This window comes from Phacochoerus africanus, chromosome 13, assembly GCF_016906955.1.
Source record: "Phacochoerus africanus isolate WHEZ1 chromosome 13, ROS_Pafr_v1, whole genome shotgun sequence".
NCBI lineage: Eukaryota > Metazoa > Chordata > Mammalia > Artiodactyla > Suidae > Phacochoerus > Phacochoerus africanus.
This window is the reverse complement of record NC_062556.1, coordinates 66,701,210-66,714,355: the sequence shown is the minus strand read 5'-3', so window position 1 is coordinate 66,714,355 and position 13,146 is coordinate 66,701,210. Positions and strand designations below refer to the sequence as shown.

The following is a 13,146-nucleotide window of genomic DNA, read 5'->3' as shown; positions in this document are numbered from 1 at the left end:
AATCAAGCTTCTTCTATTTGGTATCAATAGCCATTTTTGAAGTGAGCTCTCTCTGCTGTTTTGTATCTTTTCATTTTTTTCTTATATTTCTAGAGTTCTTTGGTCAGTCAATATGAAATCTTTGTCCCAAATCCTTCTGGCAAGAACTAGTTATAGACAACACTCCAACGTTAAATACTTAAAAGCTAGCGGGCATAAGGTCTGGAGTCAGAAGATCTGGCCTTGAGTTTCCTCTTTGTTTCATCTGACCTGGGACGAATAATTTCAACTCTCCAAACTTTAGTTTTCACAGTCATAAAATCACGGTCATAATTACCTTGTGACAATCACATAGAATAATAGTTAATACATGCCAAGTAATGATTAAGTACCAGACTCTGATCTAAGAGCTTAAAAGTAATAACTCATTTGTGCTTTACAACCCTATGATAGTCCTATTTAGATGAAAAAAAGGAGGCACAGAGAGAATTTAAAAAGGGAAATGTACAGCAGAAATCGGTACAACGGTGGAAATCAACTATATTTGAAAGAAAGAGAAGAAAAGAAAAGGGGAAACGTGTCCAAGATCATGTAGACAGGAAGCTGTAGAACTAGGATTTGAGGGGTTGAGAGCAAAACTTTACCCTCTTATGTTCATGCACTGGGGCCTGCGAATTAAACTAACAAAAGACTGATTAACAGGAGAAAAGGCGAATGATTTTTAGTAATATTTACATGCATGAGAGTTCACAATAAAGAAGCAAAACTCAAGGAAGTAGTTAGACTCAGGGACTAGTACATTATTCTAATAAAGAAAAGGGGGTTTTGCCTTTGAGGGATAATAAACCAAGGGGACTAGACAATACATGGGAGACTTAATGGAAAATAAAGGGTATTCTTAGCCAGGTCTATATGTGCAAGTGTGTCTTGGTGTCAACTTCCTCGCTCCAGGGGTAGGACTTGCTCTTCTCTTCTGCTCTGTGGGCAACATCTTCATGAAGGGAAACTCATGCCCTGCTTTCAGACACAGAGGGGAGGACAGGGAACTCTTCCCGAATCTGTTCCTTCAGCTCCAAAGAATCCTTAGGTCAAGTGGTGTGTTTTGGGTGGCATATTCTGATCTTACAGCCTGACTGCAGAACTTGTATTTTGGGGGGTTGAACTTGAAGCATATGGAGGTTCCCAGGCTAGGGGTCAAATCAGAGCTCAGCTGCCAATCTATGCCACAGCCACAGTAATGCCAGATCTGAGCTGCCTCTCTGACCTACACTACAGCTCAGTGTCACACAGGTTCCTTAACCCACTGAGCAAGGCCAGGGATCGAACCCCCATCTTCATGGATACCACTGAGCCACAAATGTGAACTCCAGAACTTATATTGTTTGTTTGTTTTTTTTTTCCTTTTTTAGGGCCACACTCAAGACATATGGAGGTTCCCAGGCTAGGGATCGAATCAGAGCTGCAGCTGCTGGCCTACACCAGAGCCACAGCAACGCGGGATCTGAACCGCATCTGCGACCTACACCACAGCTCATGGCAACGCCAGATCCTTAGCCACTGAGCGAGGTTAAGGATTGAACCTGCATCCTCACAGATCCTAGTCAGATTCCTTTCTGCTGTACCACGATGGGAATTCCCAGAATTTGTATTCTTGGCCGCTATGCTACATTGCCTCTGTTACACTGTCTGTTAATGCCTTTTATTAACTGTAAAGTGCTGAACACGTGTTTGTCTAATACATATTGTTCTGTGTATTATAATTCACATGGCCCATAAAAATGTAGCAGGATGCATCTATGTGGCTATAAATGCGTTACAGGGCATTTTGCTATTCACTGGCTAAGCAGCTACTTCACCGAAGAACAATTAGATGAGTTCAAACTACATTAGTAAATGGAAGGGGGAGAAACCAAACCAGTGATCCCCAAACTCGGCTGAGCATCAAAACCAACCGTGATGAACTGCACATTCTCTGATCCCATCCAGAGCCACCGAGTTTTTAGGGAGAACCAAGCCATCTGTATTAACAACAACATACAGGTGGCCAAAGAGCACGTGAAAGGATGCTCTCCCTCACTGATTGTTAGAGAAATGCCAATCCAAACTACAATGCAATATCACCTTATGCCAGTTAGAATGGCCATCCTCAAAAAGCATACAACGAATAAATGCTAGAGAGGGGGTGGAAAAAAAAAGGAACCCTCTTACACCATTGGTGGAAATGTAAATTGGTAGAAAGGCTATGGAGAACAGTATGGAGGTGCCTTAAAAATGAAATGCAGAACTATTGTGAGATCCCGCAATCCCACTCCTAGACATATATTTGAAGAAAACCATAATTCAAAAAGATACATGCACTCCAGTGTTCACAGCAGCACTATTTACCATAATCAAAACACGGAAGCAACCTAAATGTCCATCGCCAGATAACTGGATAAATAAGATGTGGTACAAATATATAATAGAATATTACACGGCCATAAAAAGGAATGAAACAATGCCATTTGCAGCAATATAGATGAAGCTAGAGTTTATCATACTAAATGAATTGTCAGAAAGAGAAAGACAAATATCGCATGAGATCACTAATATATGGAATCTTTAAAAAATGATATACATGTTCTTATTTACGAAACAGAAATAGACTCACAAATTTTGAAAACAAACTGATGGGAGTTCCCATTGAGGTCAGTGGAAATGAATCGGACTAGCATCTATGAGGACTCAGGTTTGATCCCTGGCCTCACTCAGTGGGTTAAGGATCTGGCATTGCCGTGAGCTGTGGTGTAGGCTGCAGATGGGGCTCGGATCTGGCATTACTGTGGCTGTGGTGTAGGCTGGCAGCTATAGCTCCGTTTCAACTCCTAGCCTGGGAACCTCCTATGCCTCAGGTGAGGCCCTAAAAAGACAAAAAAAAAAATTTAAAAAACCCCCGAATTTATGGCTTCCAAAGAGGAAAGGTGGGAAGAGGAATAATTTGGAGTTTGGGATTAACATATACACACTACTGAATATATAAAAATAGAGAGTCTATAAGGACCTACTGTAGAGCAGAGGGAACTCTACTCAATATTCTGTAATAACCTATATGGGAAAAGAATCTGAATAAGAATTCATCTATGTTGTATAAGTGAATCACTTCGCTGCACACCTGAAACTAATACCACATTGCAAATCAACTCCACTCCAATATAAAATAAAAAACTAAATTAAAAAATGACAACAACAAAGCCCACCCCCCATGATTGTGGCGACCAGTTAGATTTGGGAAGGACTATACTGGCAGATGTCCTGAGATCCTTTATTTCAATCTGATTCCATGAATCTCCAAGAAGCATTTAGGCTCTGTGGTCAACTATCTAAATGTCACATAATTCAGCAGCTCACTTTGTGAATAACTGATCATTCTCTAGGGAGGATATAAGCCTCATAATAAATTTCTCCTACGAAACCCTGGAAACAGGGATGACTCATCTGTCATTTGCCAAAATCATAGTCCTGAGAATTGGAAGGGTGGCTGGTCACATTCTGGATTTTCTACTGGGCCCCATCATAGATCTCAAAAACAGCTTGGGCGAGTTCCCTGGTGGATGAGTGGGTGAAAGATCTGGTGTTGTCACTGCTGTGGCTCAGGTTACTGCTATGGTGTGGGTTTGATGCCTGGTTCAGGAATTCATGCGTGCCACAAGTGCAGCCAAAAAACAACTTCTCCATTTATTATATGCAATGCTTTTTTGGTAAGCCATGTACAAATCAACACTGAAAGTCTTTCCAATGATACGCTATTAAACTGGGTTAAATAACTGGTTATGGAACTAAGCATAACTGAAATTAGAGGGGCCTTATTTTATCTACCATACAAATATTACAAAAACTATTCCAGGGCTACAGTTTCAAAATGTTATCATTAAACACAGCTAAATATGAAAAGCCATTTTCACGAGGATTTGAGGTCAACAGAAGGATAACAGGTTGAGATAAAAAGTGAAGGGCAAAAAAATATATATTCTACCTAGCAGAGTCATAGATGTAATTTTTTTTATGGATGCACGCACAACATATGGAAGTTCCCAGGCCAGGAATTGAGTCCGACTAGCATCCATGAGGGTGAGGGTTTGATCCCTGGTCTCACTCAGTGGGTTAAGGATCTGGTGTTGCCATGAGCTGTGGTGTAGTTCACAGATGCGGCTCAGATCTGGTGTTGCTGTGGCTGTGGTGTAGGCCAGCAGCTCCAGCTCCAGTTCAACCCCTAAACCAGGGACTTCCATATGCCATGGGTATGGCCTGAAAAAGACAACAAACAAACATACAAATAAAAAAATAAGCCCACTCACATACACGGAGTGCTCAGTTAGTCCTATAGGGCCCCTCTCATCAGAAAGCCAACCCCAGGCTACTGGGGGAAAAGCCCCCCAATGTAGAAGAGAGTGGCCAGAAAATGAACCAACAGCAGAGCATCTTAGGGAAGACAGACACTGTGGAGAGAGAGAGAAAGAGAGAGAGAGAAGCAAAGAGATGTGGCTTACAACCCCTAGAAATTTACAAGACAGTGAATCAGCACTCAACAAAGATAGGATGCCATTTTTAATTTTTTTATTTTTTTTTTGTCTTTTTGCTATTTCTTTGGGCCGCTCCCGCGGCATATGGAGGTTCCCAGGCTAGGGTTCCAATCTGAGCTGTAGCCACCGGCCTACGCCAGAGCCACAGCAACGCGGGATCCGAGCCACGTCTGCGACCTACACCACAGCTCACAGCAACGCCGGATCGTTAACCCACTGAGCAAGGGCAGGGACCGAACCCGCAACCTCATGGTTCCTAGTCGGATTTGTTAACCACTGCGCCATGATGGGAACTCCAGGATGCCATTTTTTAAAAATTACGGAACACAAAGAGGTCTTAAAAATGAAAAGGAGAAAAGTACAAATAAAAACTTAACAGAAAATTTAATAAATTGGAAGGACTTTCCTGGAAAGCAAAGCAAAAAGACAAAGATGCAGAAAATAAAGATGAGAAAATAGAGGCCCAGTCCAGGTTTTCTCAACAGCCAAGCTATGGAAATTCTTGACCAGAAGAAAATAAAGGTGAGGAAAATCTTTGAGGAAATAACCCAGAAAAAATTCCCGGAATGGAAGAATCAGTCTTCAGATCAACACTTGAGGGGTTAGCGGTCCTTTATGCAAAGGCCCAGTTAATCAGATCCCTGTTCTAATCCCTTAGACGTGAGCAGTTAAACAGAAGGGCAGACATTCTCATTTGTAAGGGGAAAGGAAGGAAAGGGGAAGAAGGTTGCTTTAGGAACTGGAACACTTTGGAAGAGAAGTGGGCCGGGTGTGTGGCTTCATCAGGGCTTTCGAGAAGGCTTAGGATGAGGGCTGTTAGCACCCAGATGCCCATGGAGATGGGTTAGGATGAGAGCTGTTAGCACCCAGGTGCCCATGGAGATGGGGAGGAAGGGCAAGGTACATTAAGACTCTTCCACTAAGTGAAGTCAGTCAGAGAGAGAAAGACAAACACCATATGAGAGCATTTATCTATGGAATCTAAAATATGGCACAAATGAACCTGTCTATAGAACAGAAACAGACTCACTTACATAGAACAGATTTGTGGTTGCCAAGGGGGAGGGAGGAGGGAGTGGGATGGGTGGGGAGTTTGGGGTTAGGAGATGCAAACTATCGCACTGAGAATGGATGAGCAATACTGCCCTACAGTATAGCACAGGGAACTAGATCCAATCTTCCGGGATAGACTATGATGGAAAAGAATATAAAAAAGGGAGTTCCCGTTGTGGCTCAGTGGGTTACGAACCCAACGAGTATCCATGAGGATGTGGGTTCAAATCAATCCCAGGCCCCGCTCGGTGGGTTAAGGATCTGGCTGCTGTAAGCTGAGGTGTAGGTCATGGCTCAGATCCCACGTGGCTATGGCTGTGGTAAAGGATGGCAGCTGTAGCTCTGATTTGACCCCTAGCCTGGGAACCTCCATATGGTGTGGGAGTGGCCCTAAAAAGCAAAAAAAAAAAAAAATGTATATTCACTATGCTGTAGAGCAGTTGTCACACATTATAAATCAACTATCCTTTATTATTTTATTTTATTTTATTTTATTTTATTTCATTTTTTGTCTTTTTGCTATTTCTTTGGGCCGCTCCCGCGGCATATGGAGGTTCCCAGGCTAGGGGTCGAATCGGAGCCGTAGCCACCAGCCTACGCCAGAGCCACAGCAACGCGAGATCTGAGCCGCGTCTGCAACCTACACCACAGCTCACAGCAATGCCGGATCATTAACCCACTGAGCAAGGGCAGGGACCAAACCCGCAACCTCATGGTTCCTAGTCAGATTCATTAACCACTGAGCCATGACGGGAACTCCTCAACTATCCTTTAATAAAAATAAAAAAAATTTTTTTGAAATGGGTAAAAAATTTTGCCAATAAAAAATTAGGGAGGAGTTCAATCCCTGGCCTTGCTCAGTGGGTTAAGGATCTGGCGTTGTTGTGGCTGTGGTGTAGGCCAGTGGCTACAGCTCTGATTCGACCCCTAGCCTGGGAACTTCCACATGCCGCAGGAGTGGCCCAAGAAATGGCAAAAAGATAAAAAAAAAAAAAAAAAGAAAGAAAGAAAAAGAAAAATAGGGAGAAATTCTTCTAAACAACCCTCTTTACACCACTGATTTTTTTTTTGTCTTTTTAACATATTTTTGTTAATTTTATTTTTTCCATCATAGTTTAACATATTTTTGTTAATTTTATTTTTTCCATCATAGTTTACAGTGTTCTGCCAATTTTCTACCCCAAAGCAAGGTGACCCAGGCACACATACATGTATACATTCTTTTTTCTCACGTTATCATGCTCCATCACAAAAAAAACATGGAACACTTTATGACGTTGCGTGTCACCCTTGCACAGGGGCCATGCTCATCTTCTCTGTATCCTTCCAATTTTAGCATATGTGCTGCCAAAAGCGAGCACACCACTGATTTTTTTAAACCAGTCCAGAGGTGATAATGTCAGGTACGCAGCAGAGTAAAAAAGACATTTGTGGGTCATCTTGTAATCTTTCCTATTAATTACCATAAAATGTGGTACAATCATATTGGAAAGTCATTTAGAGTCTCCCAAGATCAGTCGAACAGTGTTCCCAGCAGCACTATTCCTATCAGCCCCAAACTGGAAACATCTCAAGTATCAGCACCCCCCATGAAACGAATTGTGGCATATCCATACAACGGATCCCGCTCAGCAAGAAAAGGGCTGGATTACAGGCAAACAATATGCCCCAGTCTCAGAAACACTGTGCCCACGCAGAGACACAGAGGAGAATACACCACTTGAATCCACTTGTGTGAGGTTCTGAATCAGGCAAAACCTGTCCGTATTTATAGAAAGCAGACCGGTGGTCCTTAGGGGCTTGGCATGGGGGGGTTAACAACGGCATTTTTTGGAGTGGAAGTTCCCACACCACAGCAGCAACCCCAGCCACAGCAGTGACAATGCTGGATCCTTAACCTGCTGTGCTACCAGGAAACTCCCAAACAAGTATATTTTGTTTCTATTTTATTTATTTTTTTATTTTTCTCTTTTTAGGGCTGCACCTGTGGCATACGGAAGTTCCCAGGCTAGGGGCTGAATAGGAGCTGCAGCTGTCAGCCTATACCACAGCCACAGCAACGTGGGCTCTGAGCCGTGTCTGTGACCTATGCCTCAGCTTGCAGCAACACTGGATCCTTAACTCATTAGGCAAGGCCAGGGATCGAACCTGCATTTTCATGGATACTAGTCAGGTTCTTAACCTGCTGAGCCAGAATGGGAACTCCACGAGTGTATTGTAAAGAAAGAATACCTCAGAAAAAAAGAAAAAGACTTCAGATTGAAAGGTACCTTCCAGGGCCCAGGACTCATACAAAGATACATCATCCAGAAATTTTAAAACCCTGGGGACAAGGAGAAGACATGACAAGCCTCCCGAGGGAGAGTAAGTTTATCTCAAGTGCAGACTTCTTAGCAGTAACCACACTGGAAGTTTGAGACAGTGAGGAAATGCCTTCAGGCTTCTAAGGGAGGAGGACATCCCACTTGGAACTGTCACCAGCCCAACCACCACCCAAGCAGGAGGACAGAATCAAGACATGTTTCGGCCCTGAAAAAATTTACCTTCCAGGTAGCTACTGGATAATGCCCTCTGCCAAAACCAGAGTTAAGTGAGAAATAGTAACACATGGGGATTCCAACACAAGAGAAAGACGAAGGAATTCTCAGCATGATGGTGAAAAGAAATCCCAAGATGGCAATTGTACAGCTGGTTCAGAGGTCAGCCAGTCTTTCCGGGAGTGTGTTAGAAGACTCTGGATGAGACTGCTTTTAAAAGGGAAGGGAGGAAGGAAGACGGGAAGAGCGGGTGGGTGGAGGGAGGATGAAAAGGAGGAGAGAGGGAGAAAGAAAGAAACCTAATGCATATAAAAATGTTGAGGGAACTCTCCTTCACTCTTGGTGTGAATGTAAATTGGTGCAACTACTATGGAAAACGGTATGGAGGTACCTCGGAAAACTATCCATAGAACTACCATGTGACCCAGCAACCCCACCTCTGAGCATATATCCGGACAAAACTCTCATTGAAAAAGATACATGCACCCACATGTTCCTTGCAGCTCTATTCACAATAGCCAAGACATAGAAACAACCTAAATGGCCATCAATGGATGAATGGATTAAAAGGATGTGGTGCATGTATATAATGGAATACTACTCAGCCATAAAAAGAACAAACAACAGCATGGATGGAACTAGAGACTCTCATACTAAGTGAAGTAAGTCAGGAAGAGAAAGAGAAAGAGAAAGACAAATATCATATGATATTACTTATATCTAGAACCTAATATATGGCACAGGTGAACCTATCTACAGAAAAGAGACAAACTCATGGACATGGAGAACAGACTTGTGGTTGCCAAGGGGGAGGAAATGGGATGGACTGGGAGTTTGGGGTGAGTAGATGCAAACTATTGCATTTGGAATGGATAAGCAATGAGATCCCGCTGTATAGCACACATACATATGTATAGTTGGGTCACTTTGCTGTGCAGCAGAAATTGATAGAACATTAAATCAACTACAATAAAAAATTCAAAAAATAATTAAAATGTTGAGAAGAAATTTAAATAAATTGGGGAGAGTTTGGGGATAAGAATATAGAAAACTAGGATATTTAAAAATGATGGGAGTTCCCCTTGTGGCTCAGTGCTAATGAATCCGACTAGTATCCATGAGGACACTGGTTCGATCCATGGCCCTGCTCAGTGGGTGAAGGATCTAGTGTTGCTGTGCCTGTGGTGTGGGTCACAGATGCGGCTTGGATCTAGTGTTACTGTGGCTGTGGTGTAGGCTGGCAGCTCTAGCTCTGATTCAACCCCTAGCCTGGGAACTTCGATGTGCTGTAGGTGCAGCCCTAAAACAAACAAAAAACAACAGTCATTATTAATTCCAGTTAAAAGAAAAAAGTTATATAGAAAAGGAAAATAATCAGAATATATTATATCGCTCATGTGCCAATGGCATTTATATAGTCCTGGGAATGTAACACTGGATATTGTCCTGACCAATATTATACTATTGCTATATTAGGGGTACAGGAGCACAGATGAGTGAGGGAGTGTTAAAACCTCATATTCCACAGCGGGAGTCGATAGGTAATACTTGAGGTTGACAAAGAAGGCAGTATCAATGTAAGTGTGTTAGGTAAAGAGATGCAGAAAAATAAAAATAATCAATTAAAGAACTAAAACAGTGGGCCCTGGGAGTTCCCGCTGTGGTGCAGTGGGTTAAGAATCCAATTGCAGCAACTTGGGTTGCTGGGGAGGGATGGGTTTTATCCCTGGCCCCAGAGCAATGGCTTAAAGGAGCCAGCACGGCTGCAGCTTTGGCCCAGACTCAAGCACTGGTCCAGGAACTTCCATGTGCCTCGAGTGCAGCCATAAAAAAATATATGAAATAAAATAAAATCAATAAAATTTAGAGTGAAAAGTTGATAGTAGGAGTGGGGCAGCTGTTGTTTTTCATACCGAGCTCACAGTTCTACTTATCTGTGCATGAAATTCTGTTCACGCATCACCTAAATAAAAAATAAAACCATAAAGACATAGAGAAAGGTAGAGGAGCTCACCAGCAGACAAGCCGGATGGACACGTCGCGCTCACATTTCAGGGGTTATTTCCCACAGGGTCCTTGGACTTCTGTTTGGAAAGACTTTTCTTATCAGTATTTGCACACCTGTCGGGGCGCACACTGCAGTGGGCTTTATGAGTCTCGCGTCATGAGGTGTAACATGCTGTGGTGGGGAAGGGTCTCAGAGGACCTTCAGAGGATACTGAGCCCCGAGATTCTCCAGGAGGGGGACAAGAAGCTGGGAGGCCGGGTTTTTATAACATTTCTTTCATTAGCCTCGGTGAAAGCAGCCAGTCTCCGGTGTAAGTTCATTTACACAACAGTTTAGAAAAAAAGCAAACGCATGGAGCAGAGAACAGATCAGTGGTTGCTAGCGACTCAGGGTGGGAAGGTACTGCCTGTGAAGGAGCTGGGGGACTTTGTGCGGGGAGGGGGTATAGTTCAGGAACCGCACATATTTGGCAAAACTCATAGAACAAAATAGGGTGAATTTACTGCGTATAAATTATTCACCACTAACCCTGACTTTTAAAAAAATTACATAAAAATCAATTGAGGGAGTTCCATTGATGGCTCAGTGGTGAACAAATCCGACTAGGAACCATGAGGTTGCGGGTTTGATCCCTGGCCTTGCTCAGTGGGTTAAGGATCCAGTGTTGCTGTGAGCTGTGGTGTAGGTTGCAGATGTGGCTCAGATCCTGCACTGCTGTGGCTGTGGCGTAGGCCAGTGGCTATAGCTCCAATTAGACCCCTAGCCTGGGAACCTCCATATGCTGCGGGTGTGGCACTAGAAAAAAGACAAAAAAAAAAAAAAAGAAAAAAATCAATTGAAACTATCCCTGTGTCTACGAACTGAGGGATGAATAAAAGAAATGCGGTACATTCACGTAGTGGAATATTATTCAACCATAAAGAGGAAAGAAGTACTGACACACGGGGCAACATGAATGAAACTTGTAAACAGTGTGATAAGTAAAAGAAGCCAGACGCAAAAGGCCACACAGTGTATCATCCCATTTACATGGAATGTCCAGCATAGGCAAATCTGTCAAGATTGAAAGCAGATTAGTGGTTTCCTAGGCTTGAGGAGGGAAGAGGGAGCGGTGATGACCAAGGCATGGGATTTCTTTGGGGAGTGACAAAAGTATTCTAAAATTCAATAATGGTTGCAAATTCTATGAATCTCAGTATGCATGTGAATTACATTTCAGTAAAGCTGTTTGCCAATATCAAGGTTAAAACTGACCCTTTTAAATGGTGCTGGTGGAGCTGTCAACTGGGGTAAACACTTAGGTCTGATTATTAAACTATACCTCTTAAGAGCTCATTATCTTTGTCCAATGATCACCTTCTAAAATTCCATCTGTAGACATTCCTGTTGTGGCACAGCAGGTTAAGGATCTGGTGTTGCTACAGCTGTGGCACAGGTCACAGCTGTGGCTTGGATTTGACCTCTGGCCCTAGAACTTCCATGTGCTGCAAGTGCAGCCAAAAAAAAAAAAAAATCCATCTCTAGCAAATAGCCAGAGATGTGGTCAAAGATATATGTATAAGGGCATATTTAGCCTTACTTAATAGGGAAAATGGCAACAATGATGTCTACCTATTGGGTAAAGGCTATATATGAAAATACTACATGATGGAACATGTACAGACAATGAAAATAAGTTTTGTTTTTTTTTGAAGAAAATGTAGGATGTCAGGGCGATCTGGCCAGGACACCTGTCACCCCACTCATCACCAGGATCATCAGCTGATCTGGGTGGCTAGGCAGGTGTCCCCTTCCTTCCCGCCTGCTCCATGTGCATCCTTCCTGAAGCTATGAGCTCAGTCAAAGGAAAAGAGAACTACCATATTATCCAGAACTTCCATTCCTGGGCATCTATCCAGAGAAAACTCTAATTCAAAAAGACACATGCATTCCCTCCATCCCACCCCACCCGCAGCACTGTTTACAACAACCAGGACATGGAAGCAACCTACATATCCGTCGATGGAGGAGTGGAAAAAGAGGATGTGGTACATATACACAATGCAGTATTATTCGGCCATAAAAAAGAATGAAATAATGCCATTTGCAGCAACATAGTTGGACCTAGAGATGACCATACTAAGTGAGCCGGACAGAGAAAGATAATTATCACATGAGATCAGTTATATGTGGAATCTAAAAAAAACCTAGGATACAAACAAACTTAACAAAACAGAAAGGACCCACAGACATTGAAGACATGCTATGATTTCCAAAGGGGGAGGGGGGAATGGGGCAAATGAGGAGGTTGGATCCACACTCCTGTGTATAAAATAGAGAACCAACAAGGACCTACTGTACAGCGCAGGGAGCAATAGTCCATACTTTTTAATAATCTATAAGGGAAAAGAATCTGAAAAGGAGTATGTATATATAACACTGAATCACTGTGCTGTACACCTGAAACTAATGTGACACCGTAAATTAACTATACTTCAATAGGATAAAAAATTCTCTTAAAAGGAAAAAAAGCCACCTATGCACAGTTTAAAAAAAGAGAGAGAAGAAAAAGAAAAATGGATCTAAGAGAAATATGGCATCTGAAATTTTACACACAGGGCAAACGGAAAACCAAAATTTGTATAATTTGTAGCATTATGTGAAATTGCTAAGAGTAAATTACAATTTTTCCTTGAACAACAAGGGGTTTGAACTGGCTGGGTCCACTTATACCTGGTGGTTTGTTTTTGTTTGTTTTTTTTTGTTTTTTTGTTTTTTTTGCTAAAAAAGGGCCTCACCTGTGCTATATGGAGGTTCCCAGGCTAGGGGTCGAATCAGAGCTACAGCTGCTGGCCTATACCACAGCCGCAGCAACTCGGGATCTGAGCCGCATCTGCGACTTACACCACAGCTCATGGCAACGCCAGATCCTTAACCCACAGAACAAGGCCAGGGATCGAACCTGTGTCCTCATGGATACTAGTCAGGTTCTTAACCCACTGAGCCATAACAGGAACTCTCTACATGTGAT

General features: G+C 42.7%; 1 non-coding gene across 1 annotated transcript; it reads right to left on the bottom strand.

Moving 5' to 3' along the window:
• Positions 1–6,844: 6,844 nt before the first annotated feature.
• Positions 6,845–6,952, bottom strand: LOC125113666 (U6 spliceosomal RNA). The gene has a single exon (XR_007131533.1). It is a non-coding gene; the product is annotated as a U6 spliceosomal RNA (small nuclear RNA).
• Positions 6,953–13,146: the final 6,194 nt, after the last annotated feature.